Genomic DNA, 20,065 nt, shown 5'->3' with positions numbered 1-20,065 from the left:
CGCCACCCACCCACGGGTGAACCTGGTCAGGGTACTTTCTCTCGGGGGCAGACTCTGATCCTGGCGGGCTACCGGTGTTTCTGTTTGCTCGTTTCTTTCTTCCATTTCGGGAAAGGCTTCCTTACTGGGTGTGGAAATCTCCTATGCCTTTCCTCGCCTATTCTGTCAGCTTTAAAATTCTCTTTCAGTTGCCACCCTCACAGATGGATTAGGAAACTCTTTCCGGTGCACTCATTAGTGAAATGACCTCAATGAAGCTGGAATCCAATATCTAATCGCCGATTTTTAGCGAGTCCACACGCCAGGGTGGTCGGGGTCCAATGCAGCCCCGGCCAGGCCCAGGCCCCTTGGACTGGGCCACAGGAGGACACAGAGGAGGGTCCCGGCCCCCACGGTCGCGTTGCCGGCAGTTCTCCAAGGGCTTGGGCGTTTTCCAGAGGTAGGAGATGGAGGGGACTGATTTCTTCAGCGCCCCACAAACCACGCCACCCCACCCATGGGACACATCCCTAGAGAGAGAGAGAGACGCCCCATACACTCGCTCCCCTCCCCCATGCGCTGTGCCCCAGCCCGGGCCCGGGGGAATAGGCGGCAGCCCACCCACAGGGTGGGGGGCGCAGCTGAAAGGGGTTGTCGGGGATGGCGGACCCTGCCTGGGGTCAAAGGGCGGGCGACCCGCGCGTGCGCAATCGGCGGCGGCGGCGGCGGCGGCCACGAGCTGGGGGTGGGCCAGGCGAGGAGAGGAAGGGGGCTGGAAGGTCTCCACCTTGGCGAGTCCAGCCGTGGAGGCGCATCTTGTGTGAGTGTGAGTGAGTGAGTGTGAGTGTGAGTGTGTGTGTGTGTGTGTGTGTGTGTGTGTGTATAGAGAGACAGCCCCCCACCCCGGCCCACCGCTCCCTGCCCGCCCCGCCCCGCCCCGCCTGTCACCCCCGTCCCTCGGAGCCCGCCGGACCCGGCCGGTGAACTCAACAGGCCCGGCCCGGTGCGGGTCAGCGCCGGCGCGGGGCCTGGGGCGGGGGGAGGAGGCGGCGGGGAAGCGCAGAGAGGCTCGGCTTCTTGAGCGGGGCAGGGGCGCCCTCCGCCGTCTAGGGCCACACCACCCTGAACGCGCCCGATCTCGTCTGGTCTCGGAAGCTAAGCAGGGTCGGGCCTGGTTAGTACTTGGATGGGAGACCGCCTGGGAATACCGGGTGCCGTAGGCTTCTTCTTTTTTTTTTTTTTGTTTTGCCTCTTGTTCTGTCCCCTTTCTGGGAGCGAGTCGGCGGCCCGGGGTGGGGTCACCCCCACCCTCAGCGCCCGCCGCGGTGCCTGGCGCCCCAGCCCGCACCGTGGGGCCTCCTCTTGTCCCAAGCCGCGACACCGCCGTCACGCGGCAGCATGCGTGGCTTCTGGACTGTCAGGTCTCAGACCAAAGGTCTGCTCTGTGGGAACCGACACGCTGGAGGAAACCTTGAGAGTCTGAGAGGGGAGGGAGTTCCAGAAGAAGGCCAGGATGTCATTTTGAGGGAGTATGTGACCAGAACTCGTCCCGTTGCTTTTGGGGTTCTATGGGCTACACGTAGGAATCTTTGGTGGTGGCACCTGATGTTGGGGGATCCGGAGTCACACCCAGACCTGCTCCACAGGCCTCCTTTTACTTTTCTCTTCGGATTCATTATGTTTAAAAAGTGTCTCTTATCTCTATGATTGCATTTTCTTTTCTCTCTCTTTTCAAGCAGATGATGGGAGTCCAAGTATTAAGGTGACATGTGTTGCCCGTGCCCCCCTCCCCCCTGTGTTCTTATTCATTTACCTCTGATGTTGTTCCAGCGTATTGTGGGGGTACCAATGTTAAGGTCGGGTACGTTGCCCTCTCCCAGCCTCCCCCCTCGGGTCAGAGCCTCAAGTGCGCCCATCCCCCAGTCGGTGCGCACCCACCCCGTTCCTAATGGAGGTGTATGCCCATCCCCTCCCCCCACCCGCCCGACACCCACCCGATGAAGGTGATTCCTCTGTGTCCACTTAGGTGTCCATCGGTTCGTACCCATTTGCTGGTGAGCGCGAGCACGTGGTGCTCGTGTGTCCATTCTTGGGCTACCTGGCTTACTGGAACGGGTTCCAGCTCTGGCCAGGAGAACCACGAGAGGTGCCCTCTCACCGCTGCTCCTCCTAGCTGAATAGCACTCCGTGGTGTCCACGCGCCACATTTCATTTACGCACTCGTGGGTCGATGGGCACTCGGGTCGCTTCCAGGTCTTTGCGATTGTGACTTGTGCCCTGACTCTAACCCTAACCCTTACCCAGCCCGTCTCCTCCTCGGCCCCTGCCTGACTGACTCCTTCCCGCCCGGCCTGTCACCTGTCACCGTCCTCTGCCCCTGCCTGACACGCTCCTCCCCACCCGGGCCGTCACCGTCCTCGGCCCCTGCCTGACGGGGCTCCTCCGTCGCCTGGGCCTTCCAAGGGCTTGGTGTGGACGCTGGTTCCAGGACGCCCTCCCAGGAACCCGGTAGCAGGGCGGCCGCAGCGTCTCGCGCCACCCAACCGTCCGCCGGCCGGCGGCCGGCGCTAAGTGGCCTGCGGGGGACGTGCCCCCACTGTGGGGCGGGCGCCCAGCCTGGTGTCTTCTCTGAGGCCCCGTGGCTGCTTTTCCCCCCCGCAAGGGGAGAGCCGCGGAGGTGGGGACCGCCTCCTCGTGGGGACGTACACCCAGCTCTCCACGTCGGATTCCGGGGCTCTCTGTCCTGCCAGAAGGCCCAGCTGGCCTGCGGGTCCTTAGAGTGGCAAAAACATCCGAAAACTGAGATTGAGGGTCCGGTGGTTGTCTGCACTTTTGTGCTGGGCACCCCAGGGAGGCCCGGGGGCTGGCTGGACAACGCGGTCTGCTGGGCACGGGGGGGGGTTTGGAGGAGCAACTGATGCCCTTTGCACTTTGGGTAGCAAGTGTCTGAGGTGTCTCTGAGCCCTGCGCCATGTCGGGGGGTGGGGTGGGGGGGTGGGAGGTCGGGGGGGGGTGGAGGAGCAGGAGGAGGAGGAGGAGGAGGTGGGAAGGGCCGTGGCCTGCAGTCGTGTTCCCGGGGTGGCTTCTTCCACAGGCTGCTTGGCCTGGGCTCCCTGCACCTGGGCCTTTGGAGGACTGGCCCTGTGCTTGCCAACGCTTCCCCTGCAGGGACCCAGAGCTGGGAGGTTGCATCTCTCAGCCCTGGGTCGGGCAGAGCCCCAGCGGGCCATGCCCACAACCTCTCTCAGCACGGGTCCCCCAGAAGGCTCCTTTGGGACCAGGATTCTCTTGCGGGTGACTCTTTAAGGTCTGGCCCCTGGATGGAGGGGCACCAGGAGTAGAGGAGCAGGAAGGGGAAGGGGGTGGCCATGCGAGGGGACACTTTCAGGCCAAGTCCCAGCTTCAGCCTGATCCTCCTGGGAACCCCGGGGTGTACGTCACACCTCCTGGTTGTCCCGCTCTGAGACAAGGGCTCTGAGACAAGGAGCCGGGCTTCGCATTCCCCCAGCAGCCAGTCGTGGGCTGAGGACACCTGGGGCGTTGGGAACTCCCTGGCTTCTCCTTGGCTTAACATCTGGAGCTGCTTGTGAATCGTGCCGCCACACACACCCGAGTGCAGGTGTCTTCTGCACAGACTGCGGGCCTCGCTCTTCTGAATGCCGCTAGCTCGCCACCCACCCACGGGTGAACCTGGTCAGGGTACTTTCTCTCGGGGGCAGACTCTGATCCTGGCGGGCTACCGGTGTTTCTGTTTGCTCGTTTCTTTCTTCCATTTCGGGAAAGGCTTCCTTACTGGGTGTGGAAATCTCCTATGCCTTTCCTCGCCTATTCTGTCAGCTTTAAAATTCTCTTTCAGTTGCCACCCTCACAGATGGATTAGGAAACTCTTTCCGGTGCACTCATTAGTGAAATGACCTCAATGAAGCTGGAATCCAATATCTAATCGCCGATTTTTAGCGAGTCCACACGCCAGGGTGGTCGGGGTCCAATGCAGCCCCGGCCAGGCCCAGGCCCCTTGGACTGGGCCACAGGAGGACACAGAGGAGGGTCCCGGCCCCCACGGTCGCGTTGCCGGCAGTTCTCCAAGGGCTTGGGCGTTTTCCAGAGGTAGGAGATGGAGGGGACTGATTTCTTCAGCGCCCCACAAACCACGCCACCCCACCCATGGGACACATCCCTAGAGAGAGAGAGAGACGCCCCATACACTCGCTCCCCTCCCCCATGCGCTGTGCCCCAGCCCGGGCCCGGGGGAATAGGCGGCAGCCCACCCACAGGGTGGGGGGCGCAGCTGAAAGGGGTTGTCGGGGATGGCGGACCCTGCCTGGGGTCAAAGGGCGGGCGACCCGCGCGTGCGCAATCGGCGGCGGCGGCGGCGGCGGCCACGAGCTGGGGGTGGGCCAGGCGAGGAGAGGAAGGGGGCTGGAAGGTCTCCACCTTGGCGAGTCCAGCCGTGGAGGCGCATCTTGTGTGAGTGTGAGTGAGTGAGTGTGAGTGTGAGTGTGTGTGTGTGTGTGTGTGTGTGTGTGTGTATAGAGAGACAGCCCCCCACCCCGGCCCGCCGCTCCCTGCCCGCCCCGCCCCGCCCCGCCTGTCACCCCCGTCCCTCGGAGCCCGCCGGACCCGGCCGGTGAACTCAACAGGCCCGGCCCGGTGCGGGTCAGCGCCGGCGCGGGGCCTGGGGCGGGGGGAGGAGGCGGCGGGGAAGCGCAGAGAGGCTCGGCTTCTTGAGCGGGGCAGGGGCGCCCTCCGCCGTCTAGGGCCACACCACCCTGAACGCGCCCGATCTCGTCTGGTCTCGGAAGCTAAGCAGGGTCGGGCCTGGTTAGTACTTGGATGGGAGACCGCCTGGGAATACCGGGTGCCGTAGGCTTCTTCTTTTTTTTTTTTTTGTTTTGCCTCTTGTTCTGTCCCCTTTCTGGGAGCGAGTCGGCGGCCCGGGGTGGGGTCACCCCCACCCTCAGCGCCCGCCGCGGTGCCTGGCGCCCCAGCCCGCACCGTGGGGCCTCCTCTTGTCCCAAGCCGCGACACCGCCGTCACGCGGCAGCATGCGTGGCTTCTGGACTGTCAGGTCTCAGACCAAAGGTCTGCTCTGTGGGAACCGACACGCTGGAGGAAACCTTGAGAGTCTGAGAGGGGAGGGAGTTCCAGAAGAAGGCCAGGATGTCATTTTGAGGGAGTATGTGACCAGAACTCGTCCCGTTGCTTTTGGGGTTCTATGGGCTACACGTAGGAATCTTTGGTGGTGGCACCTGATGTTGGGGGATCCGGAGTCACACCCAGACCTGCTCCACAGGCCTCCTTTTACTTTTCTCTTCGGATTCATTATGTTTAAAAAGTGTCTCTTATCTCTATGATTGCATTTTCTTTTCTCTCTCTTTTCAAGCAGATGATGGGAGTCCAAGTATTAAGGTGACATGTGTTGCCCGTGCCCCCCTCCCCCCTGTGTTCTTATTCATTTACCTCTGATGTTGTTCCAGCGTATTGTGGGGGTACCAATGTTAAGGTCGGGTACGTTGCCCTCTCCCAGCCTCCCCCCTCGGGTCAGAGCCTCAAGTGCGCCCATCCCCCAGTCGGTGCGCACCCACCCCGTTCCTAATGGAGGTGTATGCCCATCCCCTCCCCCCACCCGCCCGACACCCACCCGATGAAGGTGATTCCTCTGTGTCCACTTAGGTGTCCATCGGTTCGTACCCATTTGCTGGTGAGCGCGAGCACGTGGTGCTCGTGTGTCCATTCTTGGGCTACCTGGCTTACTGGAACGGGTTCCAGCTCTGGCCAGGAGAACCACGAGAGGTGCCCTCTCACCGCTGCTCCTCCTAGCTGAATAGCACTCCGTGGTGTCCACGCGCCACATTTCATTTACGCACTCGTGGGTCGATGGGCACTCGGGTCGCTTCCAGGTCTTTGCGATTGTGACTTGTGCCCTGACTCTAACCCTAACCCTTACCCAGCCCGTCTCCTCCTCGGCCCCTGCCTGACTGACTCCTTCCCGCCCGGCCTGTCACCTGTCACCGTCCTCTGCCCCTGCCTGACACGCTCCTCCCCACCCGGGCCGTCACCGTCCTCGGCCCCTGCCTGACGGGGCTCCTCCGTCGCCTGGGCCTTCCAAGGGCTTGGTGTGGACGCTGGTTCCAGGACGCCCTCCCAGGAACCCGGTAGCAGGGCGGCCGCAGCGTCTCGCGCCACCCAACCGTCCGCCGGCCGGCGGCCGGCGCTAAGTGGCCTGCGGGGGACGTGCCCCCACTGTGGGGCGGGCGCCCAGCCTGGTGTCTTCTCTGAGGCCCCGTGGCTGCTTTTCCCCCCCGCAAGGGGAGAGCCGCGGAGGTGGGGACCGCCTCCTCGTGGGGACGTACACCCAGCTCTCCACGTCGGATTCCGGGGCTCTCTGTCCTGCCAGAAGGCCCAGCTGGCCTGCGGGTCCTTAGAGTGGCAAAAACATCCGAAAACTGAGATTGAGGGTCCGGTGGTTGTCTGCACTTTTGTGCTGGGCACCCCAGGGAGGCCCGGGGGCTGGCTGGACAACGCGGTCTGCTGGGCACGGGGGGGGGTTTGGAGGAGCAACTGATGCCCTTTGCACTTTGGGTAGCAAGTGTCTGAGGTGTCTCTGAGCCCTGCGCCATGTCGGGGGGTGGGGTGGGGGGGTGGGAGGTCGGGGGGGGTGGAGGAGCAGGAGGAGGAGGAGGAGGAGGTGGGAAGGGCCGTGGCCTGCAGTCGTGTTCCCGGGGTGGCTTCTTCCACAGGCTGCTTGGCCTGGGCTCCCTGCACCTGGGCCTTTGGAGGACTGGCCCTGTGCTTGCCAACGCTTCCCCTGCAGGGACCCAGAGCTGGGAGGTTGCATCTCTCAGCCCTGGGTCGGGCAGAGCCCCAGCGGGCCATGCCCACAACCTCTCTCAGCACGGGTCCCCCAGAAGGCTCCTTTGGGACCAGGATTCTCTTGCGGGTGACTCTTTAAGGTCTGGCCCCTGGATGGAGGGGCACCAGGAGTAGAGGAGCAGGAAGGGGAAGGGGGTGGCCATGCGAGGGGACACTTTCAGGCCAAGTCCCAGCTTCAGCCTGATCCTCCTGGGAACCCCGGGGTGTACGTCACACCTCCTGGTTGTCCCGCTCTGAGACAAGGGCTCTGAGACAAGGAGCCGGGCTTCGCATTCCCCCAGCAGCCAGTCGTGGGCTGAGGACACCTGGGGCGTTGGGAACTCCCTGGCTTCTCCTTGGCTTAACATCTGGAGCTGCTTGTGAATCGTGCCGCCACACACACCCGAGTGCAGGTGTCTTCTGCACAGACTGCGGGCCTCGCTCTTCTGAATGCCGCTAGCTCGCCACCCACCCACGGGTGAACCTGGTCAGGGTACTTTCTCTCGGGGGCAGACTCTGATCCTGGCGGGCTACCGGTGTTTCTGTTTGCTCGTTTCTTTCTTCCATTTCGGGAAAGGCTTCCTTACTGGGTGTGGAAATCTCCTATGCCTTTCCTCGCCTATTCTGTCAGCTTTAAAATTCTCTTTCAGTTGCCACCCTCACAGATGGATTAGGAAACTCTTTCCGGTGCACTCATTAGTGAAATGACCTCAATGAAGCTGGAATCCAATATCTAATCGCCGATTTTTAGCGAGTCCACACGCCAGGGTGGTCGGGGTCCAATGCAGCCCCGGCCAGGCCCAGGCCCCTTGGACTGGGCCACAGGAGGACACAGAGGAGGGTCCCGGCCCCCACGGTCGCGTTGCCGGCAGTTCTCCAAGGGCTTGGGCGTTTTCCAGAGGTAGGAGATGGAGGGGACTGATTTCTTCAGCGCCCCACAAACCACGCCACCCCACCCATGGGACACATCCCTAGAGAGAGAGAGAGACGCCCCATACACTCGCTCCCCTCCCCCATGCGCTGTGCCCCAGCCCGGGCCCGGGGGAATAGGCGGCAGCCCACCCACAGGGTGGGGGGCGCAGCTGAAAGGGGTTGTCGGGGATGGCGGACCCTGCCTGGGGTCAAAGGGCGGGCGACCCGCGCGTGCGCAATCGGCGGCGGCGGCGGCGGCGGCCACGAGCTGGGGGTGGGCCAGGCGAGGAGAGGAAGGGGGCTGGAAGGTCTCCACCTTGGCGAGTCCAGCCGTGGAGGCGCATCTTGTGTGAGTGTGAGTGAGTGAGTGTGAGTGTGAGTGTGTGTGTGTGTGTGTGTGTGTGTGTGTGTATAGAGAGACAGCCCCCCACCCCGGCCCGCCGCTCCCTGCCCGCCCCGCCCCGCCCCGCCTGTCACCCCCGTCCCTCGGAGCCCGCCGGACCCGGCCGGTGAACTCAACAGGCCCGGCCCGGTGCGGGTCAGCGCCGGCGCGGGGCCTGGGGCGGGGGGAGGAGGCGGCGGGGAAGCGCAGAGAGGCTCGGCTTCTTGAGCGGGGCAGGGGCGCCCTCCGCCGTCTAGGGCCACACCACCCTGAACGCGCCCGATCTCGTCTGGTCTCGGAAGCTAAGCAGGGTCGGGCCTGGTTAGTACTTGGATGGGAGACCGCCTGGGAATACCGGGTGCCGTAGGCTTCTTCTTTTTTTTTTTTTTGTTTTGCCTCTTGTTCTGTCCCCTTTCTGGGAGCGAGTCGGCGGCCCGGGGTGGGGGTCACCCCCACCCTCAGCGCCCGCCGCGGTGCCTGGCGCCCCAGCCCGCACCGTGGGGCCTCCTCTTGTCCCAAGCCGCGACACCGCCGTCACGCGGCAGCATGCGTGGCTTCTGGACTGTCAGGTCTCAGACCAAAGGTCTGCTCTGTGGGAACCGACACGCTGGAGGAAACCTTGAGAGTCTGAGAGGGGAGGGAGTTCCAGAAGAAGGCCAGGATGTCATTTTGAGGGAGTATGTGACCAGAACTCGTCCCGTTGCTTTTGGGGTTCTATGGGCTACACGTAGGAATCTTTGGTGGTGGCACCTGATGTTGGGGGATCCGGAGTCACACCCAGACCTGCTCCACAGGCCTCCTTTTACTTTTCTCTTCGGATTCATTATGTTTAAAAAGTGTCTCTTATCTCTATGATTGCATTTTCTTTTCTCTCTCTTTTCAAGCAGATGATGGGAGTCCAAGTATTAAGGTGACATGTGTTGCCCGTGCCCCCCTCCCCCCTGTGTTCTTATTCATTTACCTCTGATGTTGTTCCAGCGTATTGTGGGGGTACCAATGTTAAGGTCGGGTACGTTGCCCTCTCCCAGCCTCCCCCCTCGGGTCAGAGCCTCAAGTGCGCCCATCCCCCAGTCGGTGCGCACCCACCCCGTTCCTAATGGAGGTGTATGCCCATCCCCTCCCCCCACCCGCCCGACACCCACCCGATGAAGGTGATTCCTCTGTGTCCACTTAGGTGTCCATCGGTTCGTACCCATTTGCTGGTGAGCGCGAGCACGTGGTGCTCGTGTGTCCATTCTTGGGCTACCTGGCTTACTGGAACGGGTTCCAGCTCTGGCCAGGAGAACCACGAGAGGTGCCCTCTCACCGCTGCTCCTCCTAGCTGAATAGCACTCCGTGGTGTCCACGCGCCACATTTCATTTACGCACTCGTGGGTCGATGGGCACTCGGGTCGCTTCCAGGTCTTTGCGATTGTGACTTGTGCCCTGACTCTAACCCTAACCCTTACCCAGCCCGTCTCCTCCTCGGCCCCTGCCTGACTGACTCCTTCCCGCCCGGCCTGTCACCTGTCACCGTCCTCTGCCCCTGCCTGACACGCTCCTCCCCACCCGGGCCGTCACCGTCCTCGGCCCCTGCCTGACGGGGCTCCTCCGTCGCCTGGGCCTTCCAAGGGCTTGGTGTGGACGCTGGTTCCAGGACGCCCTCCCAGGAACCCGGTAGCAGGGCGGCCGCAGCGTCTCGCGCCACCCAACCGTCCGCCGGCCGGCGGCCGGCGCTAAGTGGCCTGCGGGGGACGTGCCCCCACTGTGGGGCGGGCGCCCAGCCTGGTGTCTTCTCTGAGGCCCCGTGGCTGCTTTTCCCCCCCGCAAGGGGAGAGCCGCGGAGGTGGGGACCGCCTCCTCGTGGGGACGTACACCCAGCTCTCCACGTCGGATTCCGGGGCTCTCTGTCCTGCCAGAAGGCCCAGCTGGCCTGCGGGTCCTTAGAGTGGCAAAAACATCCGAAAACTGAGATTGAGGGTCCGGTGGTTGTCTGCACTTTTGTGCTGGGCACCCCAGGGAGGCCCGGGGGCTGGCTGGACAACGCGGTCTGCTGGGCACGGGGGGGGGTTTGGAGGAGCAACTGATGCCCTTTGCACTTTGGGTAGCAAGTGTCTGAGGTGTCTCTGAGCCCTGCGCCATGTCGGGGGGTGGGGTGGGGGGGTGGGAGGTCGGGGGGGGTGGAGGAGCAGGAGGAGGAGGAGGAGGAGGTGGGAAGGGCCGTGGCCTGCAGTCGTGTTCCCGGGGTGGCTTCTTCCACAGGCTGCTTGGCCTGGGCTCCCTGCACCTGGGCCTTTGGAGGACTGGCCCTGTGCTTGCCAACGCTTCCCCTGCAGGGACCCAGAGCTGGGAGGTTGCATCTCTCAGCCCTGGGTCGGGCAGAGCCCCAGCGGGCCATGCCCACAACCTCTCTCAGCACGGGTCCCCCAGAAGGCTCCTTTGGGACCAGGATTCTCTTGCGGGTGACTCTTTAAGGTCTGGCCCCTGGATGGAGGGGCACCAGGAGTAGAGGAGCAGGAAGGGGAAGGGGGTGGCCATGCGAGGGGACACTTTCAGGCCAAGTCCCAGCTTCAGCCTGATCCTCCTGGGAACCCCGGGGTGTACGTCACACCTCCTGGTTGTCCCGCTCTGAGACAAGGGCTCTGAGACAAGGAGCCGGGCTTCGCATTCCCCCAGCAGCCAGTCGTGGGCTGAGGACACCTGGGGCGTTGGGAACTCCCTGGCTTCTCCTTGGCTTAACATCTGGAGCTGCTTGTGAATCGTGCCGCCACACACACCCGAGTGCAGGTGTCTTCTGCACAGACTGCGGGCCTCGCTCTTCTGAATGCCGCTAGCTCGCCACCCACCCACGGGTGAACCTGGTCAGGGTACTTTCTCTCGGGGGCAGACTCTGATCCTGGCGGGCTACCGGTGTTTCTGTTTGCTCGTTTCTTTCTTCCATTTCGGGAAAGGCTTCCTTACTGGGTGTGGAAATCTCCTATGCCTTTCCTCGCCTATTCTGTCAGCTTTAAAATTCTCTTTCAGTTGCCACCCTCACAGATGGATTAGGAAACTCTTTCCGGTGCACTCATTAGTGAAATGACCTCAATGAAGCTGGAATCCAATATCTAATCGCCGATTTTTAGCGAGTCCACACGCCAGGGTGGTCGGGGTCCAATGCAGCCCCGGCCAGGCCCAGGCCCCTTGGACTGGGCCACAGGAGGACACAGAGGAGGGTCCCGGCCCCCACGGTCGCGTTGCCGGCAGTTCTCCAAGGGCTTGGGCGTTTTCCAGAGGTAGGAGATGGAGGGGACTGATTTCTTCAGCGCCCCACAAACCACGCCACCCCACCCATGGGACACATCCCTAGAGAGAGAGAGAGACGCCCCATACACTCGCTCCCCTCCCCCATGCGCTGTGCCCCAGCCCGGGCCCGGGGGAATAGGCGGCAGCCCACCCACAGGGTGGGGGGCGCAGCTGAAAGGGGTTGTCGGGGATGGCGGACCCTGCCTGGGGTCAAAGGGCGGGCGACCCGCGCGTGCGCAATCGGCGGCGGCGGCGGCGGCGGCCACGAGCTGGGGGTGGGCCAGGCGAGGAGAGGAAGGGGGCTGGAAGGTCTCCACCTTGGCGAGTCCAGCCGTGGAGGCGCATCTTGTGTGAGTGTGAGTGAGTGAGTGTGAGTGTGAGTGTGTGTGTGTGTGTGTGTGTGTGTGTGTGTATAGAGAGACAGCCCCCCACCCCGGCCCGCCGCTCCCTGCCCGCCCCGCCCCGCCCCGCCTGTCACCCCCGTCCCTCGGAGCCCGCCGGACCCGGCCGGTGAACTCAACAGGCCCGGCCCGGTGCGGGTCAGCGCCGGCGCGGGGCCTGGGGCGGGGGGAGGAGGCGGCGGGGAAGCGCAGAGAGGCTCGGCTTCTTGAGCGGGGCAGGGGCCACACCACCCTGAACGCGCCCGATCTCGTCTGGTCTCGGAAGCTAAGCAGGGTCGGGCCTGGTTAGTACTTGGATGGGAGACCGCCTGGGAATACCGGGTGCCGTAGGCTTCTTCTTTTTTTTTTTTTTGTTTTGCCTCTTGTTCTGTCCCCTTTCTGGGAGCGAGTCGGCGGCCCGGGGTGGGGGTCACCCCCACCCTCAGCGCCCGCCGCGGTGCCTGGCGCCCCAGCCCGCACCGTGGGGCCTCCTCTTGTCCCAAGCCGCGACACCGCCGTCACGCGGCAGCATGCGTGGCTTCTGGACTGTCAGGTCTCAGACCAAAGGTCTGCTCTGTGGGAACCGACACGCTGGAGGAAACCTTGAGAGTCTGAGAGGGGAGGGAGTTCCAGAAGAAGGCCAGGATGTCATTTTGAGGGAGTATGTGACCAGAACTCGTCCCGTTGCTTTTGGGGTTCTATGGGCTACACGTAGGAATCTTTGGTGGTGGCACCTGATGTTGGGGGATCCGGAGTCACACCCAGACCTGCTCCACAGGCCTCCTTTTACTTTTCTCTTCGGATTCATTATGTTTAAAAAGTGTCTCTTATCTCTATGATTGCATTTTCTTTTCTCTCTCTTTTCAAGCAGATGATGGGAGTCCAAGTATTAAGGTGACATGTGTTGCCCGTGCCCCCCTCCCCCCTGTGTTCTTATTCATTTACCTCTGATGTTGTTCCAGCGTATTGTGGGGGTACCAATGTTAAGGTCGGGTACGTTGCCCTCTCCCAGCCTCCCCCCTCGGGTCAGAGCCTCAAGTGCGCCCATCCCCCAGTCGGTGCGCACCCACCCCGTTCCTAATGGAGGTGTATGCCCATCCCCTCCCCCCACCCGCCCGACACCCACCCGATGAAGGTGATTCCTCTGTGTCCACTTAGGTGTCCATCGGTTCGTACCCATTTGCTGGTGAGCGCGAGCACGTGGTGCTCGTGTGTCCATTCTTGGGCTACCTGGCTTACTGGAACGGGTTCCAGCTCTGGCCAGGAGAACCACGAGAGGTGCCCTCTCACCGCTGCTCCTCCTAGCTGAATAGCACTCCGTGGTGTCCACGCGCCACATTTCATTTACGCACTCGTGGGTCGATGGGCACTCGGGTCGCTTCCAGGTCTTTGCGATTGTGACTTGTGCCCTGACTCTAACCCTAACCCTTACCCAGCCCGTCTCCTCCTCGGCCCCTGCCTGACTGACTCCTTCCCGCCCGGCCTGTCACCTGTCACCGTCCTCTGCCCCTGCCTGACACGCTCCTCCCCACCCGGGCCGTCACCGTCCTCGGCCCCTGCCTGACGGGGCTCCTCCGTCGCCTGGGCCTTCCAAGGGCTTGGTGTGGACGCTGGTTCCAGGACGCCCTCCCAGGAACCCGGTAGCAGGGCGGCCGCAGCGTCTCGCGCCACCCAACCGTCCGCCGGCCGGCGGCCGGCGCTAAGTGGCCTGCGGGGGACGTGCCCCCACTGTGGGGCGGGCGCCCAGCCTGGTGTCTTCTCTGAGGCCCCGTGGCTGCTTTTCCCCCCCGCAAGGGGAGAGCCGCGGAGGTGGGGACCGCCTCCTCGTGGGGACGTACACCCAGCTCTCCACGTCGGATTCCGGGGCTCTCTGTCCTGCCAGAAGGCCCAGCTGGCCTGCGGGTCCTTAGAGTGGCAAAAACATCCGAAAACTGAGATTGAGGGTCCGGTGGTTGTCTGCACTTTTGTGCTGGGCACCCCAGGGAGGCCCGGGGGCTGGCTGGACAACGCGGTCTGCTGGGCACGGGGGGGGGTTTGGAGGAGCAACTGATGCCCTTTGCACTTTGGGTAGCAAGTGTCTGAGGTGTCTCTGAGCCCTGCGCCATGTCGGGGGGTGGGGTGGGGGGGTGGGAGGTCGGGGGGGGTGGAGGAGCAGGAGGAGGAGGAGGAGGAGGTGGGAAGGGGCGTGGCCTGCAGTCGTGTTCCCGGGGTGGCTTCTTCCACAGGCTGCTTGGCCTGGGCTCCCTGCACCTGGGCCTTTGGAGGACTGGCCCTGTGCTTGCCAACGCTTCCCCTGCAGGGACCCAGAGCTGGGAGGTTGCATCTCTCAGCCCTGGGTCGGGCAGAGCCCCAGCGGGCCATGCCCACAACCTCTCTCAGCACGGGTCCCCCAGAAGGCTCCTTTGGGACCAGGATTCTCTTGCGGGTGACTCTTTAAGGTCTGGCCCCTGGATGGAGGGGCACCAGGAGTAGAGGAGCAGGAAGGGGAAGGGGGTGGCCATGCGAGGGGACACTTTCAGGCCAAGTCCCAGCTTCAGCCTGATCCTCCTGGGAACCCCGGGGTGTACGTCACACCTCCTGGTTGTCCCGCTCTGAGACAAGGGCTCTGAGACAAGGAGCCGGGCTTCGCATTCCCCCAGCAGCCAGTCGTGGGCTGAGGACACCTGGGGCGTTGGGAACTCCCTGGCTTCTCCTTGGCTTAACATCTGGAGCTGCTTGTGAATCGTGCCGCCACACACACCCGAGTGCAGGTGTCTTCTGCACAGACTGCGGGCCTCGCTCTTCTGAATGCCGCTAGCTCGCCACCCACCCACGGGTGAACCTGGTCAGGGTACTTTCTCTCGGGGGCAGACTCTGATCCTGGCGGGCTACCGGTGTTTCTGTTTGCTCGTTTCTTTCTTCCATTTCGGGAAAGGCTTCCTTACTGGGTGTGGAAATCTCCTATGCCTTTCCTCGCCTATTCTGTCAGCTTTAAAATTCTCTTTCAGTTGCCACCCTCACAGATGGATTAGGAAACTCTTTCCGGTGCACTCATTAGTGAAATGACCTCAATGAAGCTGGAATCCAATATCTAATCGCCGATTTTTAGCGAGTCCACACGCCAGGGTGGTCGGGGTCCAATGCAGCCCCGGCCAGGCCCAGGCCCCTTGGACTGGGCCACAGGAGGACACAGAGGAGGGTCCCGGCCCCCACGGTCGCGTTGCCGGCAGTTCTCCAAGGGCTTGGGCGTTTTCCAGAGGTAGGAGATGGAGGGGACTGATTTCTTCAGCGCCCCACAAACCACGCCACCCCACCCATGGGACACATCCCTAGAGAGAGAGAGAGACGCCCCATACACTCGCTCCCCTCCCCCATGCGCTGTGCCCCAGCCCGGGCCCGGGGGAATAGGCGGCAGCCCACCCACAGGGTGGGGGGCGCAGCTGAAAGGGGTTGTCGGGGATGGCGGACCCTGCCTGGGGTCAAAGGGCGGGCGACCCGCGCGTGCGCAATCGGCGGCGGCGGCGGCGGCGGCCACGAGCTGGGGGTGGGCCAGGCGAGGAGAGGAAGGGGGCTGGAAGGTCTCCACCTTGGCGAGTCCAGCCGTGGAGGCGCATCTTGTGTGAGTGTGAGTGAGTGAGTGTGAGTGTGAGTGTGTGTGTGTGTGTGTGTGTGTGTGTGTGTGTATAGAGAGACAGCCCCCCACCCCGGCCCGCCGCTCCCTGCCCGCCCCGCCCCGCCCCGCCTGTCACCCCCGTCCCTCGGAGCCCGCCGGACCCGGCCGGTGAACTCAACAGGCCCGGCCCGGTGCGGTTCAGCGCCGGCGCGGGGCCTGGGGCGGGGGGAGGAGGCGGCGGGGAAGCGCAGAGAGGCTCGGCTTCTTGAGCGGGGCAGGGGCGCCCTCCGCCGTCTAGGGCCACACCACCCTGAACGCGCCCGATCTCGTCTGGTCTCGGAAGCTAAGCAGGGTCGGGCCTGGTTAGTACTTGGATGGGAGACCGCCTGGGAATACCGGGTGCCGTAGGCTTCTTCTTTTTTTTTTTTTTGTTTTGCCTCTTGTTCTGTCCCCTTTCTGGGAGCGAGTCGGCGGCCCGGGGTGGGGTCACCCCCACCCTCAGCGCCCGCCGCGGTGCCTGGCGCCCCAGCCCGCACCGTGGGGCCTCCTCTTGTCCCAAGCCGCGACACCGCCGTCACGCGGCAGCATGCGTGGCTTCTGGACTGTCAGGTCTCAGACCAAAGGTCTGCTCTGTGGGAACCGACACGCTGGAGGAAACCTTGAGAGTCTGAGAGGGGAGGGAGTTCCAGAAGAAGGCCAGGATGTCATTTTGAGGGAGTATGTGACCAGAACTCGTCCCGTTGCTTTTGGGGTTCTATGGGCTACACGTAGGAATCTTTGGTGGTGGCACCTGATGTTGGGGGATCCGGAGTCACACCCAGACCTGCTCCACAGGCCTCCTTTTACTTTTCTCTTCGGATTCATTATGTTTAAAAAGTGTCTCTTATCTCTATGATTGCATTTTCTTTTCTCTCTCTTTTCAAGCAGATGATGGGAGTCCAAGTATTAAGGTGACATGTGTTGCCCGTGCCCCCCTCCCCCCTGTGTTCTTATTCATTTACCTCTGATGTTGTTCCAGCGTATTGTGGGGGTACCAATGTTAAGGTCGGGTACGTTGCCCTCTCCCAGCCTCCCCCCTCGGGTCAGAGCCTCAAGTGCGCCCATCCCCCAGTCGGTGCGCACCCACCCCGTTCCTAATGGAGGTGTATGCCCATCCCCTCCCCCCACCCGCCCGACACCCACCCGATGAAGGTGATTCCTCTGTGTCCACTTAGGTGTCCATCGGTTCGTACCCATTTGCTGGTGAGCGCGAGCACGTGGTGCTCGTGTGTCCATTCTTGGGCTACCTGGCTTACTGGAACGGGTTCCAGCTCTGGCCAGGAGAACCACGAGAGGTGCCCTCTCACCGCTGCTCCTCCTAGCTGAATAGCACTCCGTGGTGTCCACGCGCCACATTTCATTTACGCACTCGTGGGTCGATGGGCACTCGGGTCGCTTCCAGGTCTTTGCGATTGTGACTTGTGCCCTGACTCTAACCCTAACCCTTACCCAGCCCGTCTCCTCCTCGGCCCCTGCCTGACTGACTCCTTCCCGCCCGGCCTGTCACCTGTCACCGTCCTCTGCCCCTGCCTGACACGCTCCTCCCCGCCCGGGCCGTCACCGTCCTCGGCCCCTGCCTGACGGGGCTCCTCCGTCGCCTGGGCCTTCCAAGGGCTTGGTGTGGACGCTGGTTCCAGGACGCCCTCCCAGGAACCCGGTAGCAGGGCGGCCGCAGCGTCTCGCGCCACCCAACCGTCCGCCGGCCGGCGGCCGGCGCTAAGTGGCCTGCGGGGGACGTGCCCCCACTGTGGGGCGGGCGCCCAGCCTGGTGTCTTCTCTGAGGCCCCGTGGCTGCTTTTCCCCCCCGCAAGGGGAGAGCCGCGGAGGTGGGGACCGCCTCCTCGTGGGGACGTACACCCAGCTCTCCACGTCGGATTCCGGGGCTCTCTGTCCTGCCAGAAGGCCCAGCTGGCCTGCGGGTCCTTAGAGTGGCAAAAACATCCGAAAACTGAGATTGAGGGTCCGGTGGTTGTCTGCACTTTTGTGCTGGGCACCCCAGGGAGGCCCGGGGGCTGGCTGGACAACGCGGTCTGCTGGGCAGGGGGGGGGTTTGGAGGAGCAACTGATGCCCTTTGCACTTTGGGTAGCAAGTGTCTGAGGTGTCTCTGAGCCCTGCGCCATGTCGGGGGGTGGGGTGGGGGGGTGGGAGGTCGGGGGGGGTGGAGGAGCAGGAGGAGGAGGAGGAGGAGGTGGGAAGGGCCGTGGCCTGCAGTCGTGTTCCCGGGGTGGCTTCTTCCACAGGCTGCTTGGCCTGGGCTCCCTGCACCTGGGCCTTTGGAGGACTGGCCCTGTGCTTGCCAACGCTTCCCCTGCAGGGACCCAGAGCTGGGAGGTTGCATCTCTCAGCCCTGGGTCGGGCAGAGCCCCAGCGGGCCATGCCCACAACCTCTCTCAGCACGGGTCCCCCAGAAGGCTCCTTTGGGACCAGGATTCTCTTGCGGGTGACTCTTTAAGGTCTGGCCCCTGGATGGAGGGGCACCAGGAGTAGAGGAGCAGGAAGGGGAAGGGGGTGGCCATGCGAGGGGACACTTTCAGGCCAAGTCCCAGCTTCAGCCTGATCCTCCTGGGAACCCCGGGGTGTACGTCACACCTCCTGGTTGTCCCGCTCTGAGACAAGGGCTCTGAGACAAGGAGCCGGGCTTCGCATTCCCCCAGCAGCCAGTCGTGGGCTGAGGACACCTGGGGCGTTGGGAACTCCCTGGCTTCTCCTTGGCTTAACATCTGGAGCTGCTTGTGAATCGTGCCGCCACACACACCCGAGTGCAGGTGTCTTCTGCACAGACTGCGGGCCTCGCTCTTCTGAATGCCGCTAGCTCGCCACCCACCCACGGGTGAACCTGGTCAGGGTACTTTCTCTCGGGGGCAGACTCTGATCCTGGCGGGCTACCGGTGTTTCTGTTTGCTCGTTTCTTTCTTCCATTTCGGGAAAGGCTTCCTTACTGGGTGTGGAAATCTCCTATGCCTTTCCTCGCCTATTCTGTCAGCTTTAAAATTCTCTTTCAGTTGCCACCCTCACAGATGGATTAGGAAACTCTTTCCGGTGCACTCATTAGTGAAATGACCTCAATGAAGCTGGAATCCAATATCTAATCGCCGATTTTTAGCGAGTCCACACGCCAGGGTGGTCGGGGTCCAATGCAGCCCCGGCCAGGCCCAGGCCCCTTGGACTGGGCCACAGGAGGACACAGAGGAGGGTCCCGGCCCCCACGGTCGCGTTGCCGGCAGTTCTCCAAGGGCTTGGGCGTTTTCCAGAGGTAGGAGATGGAGGGGACTGATTTCTTCAGCGCCCCACAAACCACGCCACCCCACCCATGGGACACATCCCTAGAGAGAGAGAGAGACGCCCCATACACTCGCTCCCCTCCCCCATGCGCTGTGCCCCAGCCCGGGCCCGGGGGAATAGGCGGCAGCCCACCCACAGGGTGGGGGGCGCAGCTGAAAGGGGTTGTCGGGGATGGCGGACCCTGCCTGGGGTCAAAGGGCGGGCGACCCGCGCGTGCGCAATCGGCGGCGGCGGCGGCGGCGGCCACGAGCTGGGGGTGGGCCAGGCGAGGAGAGGAAGGGGGCTGGAAGGTCTCCACCTTGGCGAGTCCAGCCGTGGAGGCGCATCTTGTGTGAGTGTGAGTGAGTGAGTGTGAGTGTGAGTGTGTGTGTGTGTGTGTGTGTGTGTGTGTGTATAGAGAGACAGCCCCCCACCCCGGCCCGCCGCTCCCTGCCCGCCCCGCCCCGCCCCGCCTGTCACCCCCGTCCCTCGGAGCCCGCCGGACCCGGCCGGTGAACTCAACAGGCCCGGCCCGGTGCGGGTCAGCGCCGGCGCGGGGCCTGGGGCGGGGGGAGGAGGCGGCGGGGAAGCGCAGAGAGGCTCGGCTTCTTGAGCGGGGCAGGGGCGCCCTCCGCCGTCTAGGGCCACACCACCCTGAACGCGCCCGATCTCGTCTGGTCTCGGAAGCTAAGCAGGGTCGGGCCTGGTTAGTACTTGGATGGGAGACCGCCTGGGAATACCGGGTGCCGTAGGCTTCTTCTTTTTTTTTTTTTTGTTTTGCCTCTTGTTCTGTCCCCTTTCTGGGAGCGAGTCGGCGGCCCGGGGTGGGGGTCACCCCCACCCTCAGCGCCCGCCGCGGTGCCTGGCGCCCCAGCCCGCACCGTGGGGCCTCCTCTTGTCCCAAGCCGCGACACCGCCGTCACGCGGCAGCATGCGTGGCTTCTGGACTGTCAGGTCTCAGACCAAAGGTCTGCTCTGTGGGAACCGACACGCTGGAGGAAACCTTGAGAGTCTGAGAGGGGAGGGAGTTCCAGAAGAAGGCCAGGATGTCATTTTGAGGGAGTATGTGACCAGAACTCGTCCCGTTGCTTTTGGGGTTCTATGGGCTACACGTAGGAATCTTTGGTGGTGGCACCTGATGTTGGGGGATCCGGAGTCACACCCAGACCTGCTCCACAGGCCTCCTTTTACTTTTCTCTTCGGATTCATTATGTTTAAAAAGTGTCTCTTATCTCTATGATTGCATTTTCTTTTCTCTCTCTTTTCAAGCAGATGATGGGAGTCCAAGTATTAAGGTGACATGTGTTGCCCGTGCCCCCCTCCCCCCTGTGTTCTTATTCATTTACCTCTGATGTTGTTCCAGCGTATTGTGGGGGTACCAATGTTAAGGTCGGGTACGTTGC

At 63.2% G+C, this 20,065-nt stretch overlaps 6 non-coding genes across 6 annotated transcripts; all 6 read left to right on the top strand.

The window, feature by feature from the left end:
- Positions 1-1,083: 1,083 nt before the first annotated feature.
- On the top strand, positions 1,084-1,202 carry LOC142868686 (5S ribosomal RNA). Its single transcript, XR_012917630.1, has one exon. It is a non-coding gene; the product is annotated as a 5S ribosomal RNA (ribosomal RNA).
- A 3,528-nt stretch (positions 1,203-4,730) lies between these two features.
- Positions 4,731-4,849, top strand: LOC142868674 (5S ribosomal RNA). The gene has a single exon (XR_012917619.1). It is a non-coding gene; the product is annotated as a 5S ribosomal RNA (ribosomal RNA).
- A 3,527-nt stretch (positions 4,850-8,376) lies between these two features.
- On the top strand, positions 8,377-8,495 carry LOC142868663 (5S ribosomal RNA). The gene has a single exon (XR_012917608.1). It is a non-coding gene; the product is annotated as a 5S ribosomal RNA (ribosomal RNA).
- A 3,509-nt stretch (positions 8,496-12,004) lies between these two features.
- LOC142868685 (5S ribosomal RNA) lies at positions 12,005-12,123 on the top strand. Its single transcript, XR_012917629.1, has one exon. It is a non-coding gene; the product is annotated as a 5S ribosomal RNA (ribosomal RNA).
- A 3,530-nt stretch (positions 12,124-15,653) lies between these two features.
- LOC142868652 (5S ribosomal RNA) lies at positions 15,654-15,772 on the top strand. Its single transcript, XR_012917597.1, has one exon. It is a non-coding gene; the product is annotated as a 5S ribosomal RNA (ribosomal RNA).
- A 3,526-nt stretch (positions 15,773-19,298) lies between these two features.
- On the top strand, positions 19,299-19,417 carry LOC142868640 (5S ribosomal RNA). The gene has a single exon (XR_012917586.1). It is a non-coding gene; the product is annotated as a 5S ribosomal RNA (ribosomal RNA).
- Positions 19,418-20,065: the final 648 nt, after the last annotated feature.

The sequence above is a fragment of the Microcebus murinus genome, unplaced genomic scaffold (genome assembly GCF_040939455.1).
Source record: "Microcebus murinus isolate Inina unplaced genomic scaffold, M.murinus_Inina_mat1.0 scaf036_hap2_Mmur4.0, whole genome shotgun sequence".
NCBI lineage: Eukaryota > Metazoa > Chordata > Mammalia > Primates > Cheirogaleidae > Microcebus > Microcebus murinus.
Note: the sequence above shows the minus strand (reverse complement) of the source record. Positions and strands in the feature narration are given on the sequence as shown.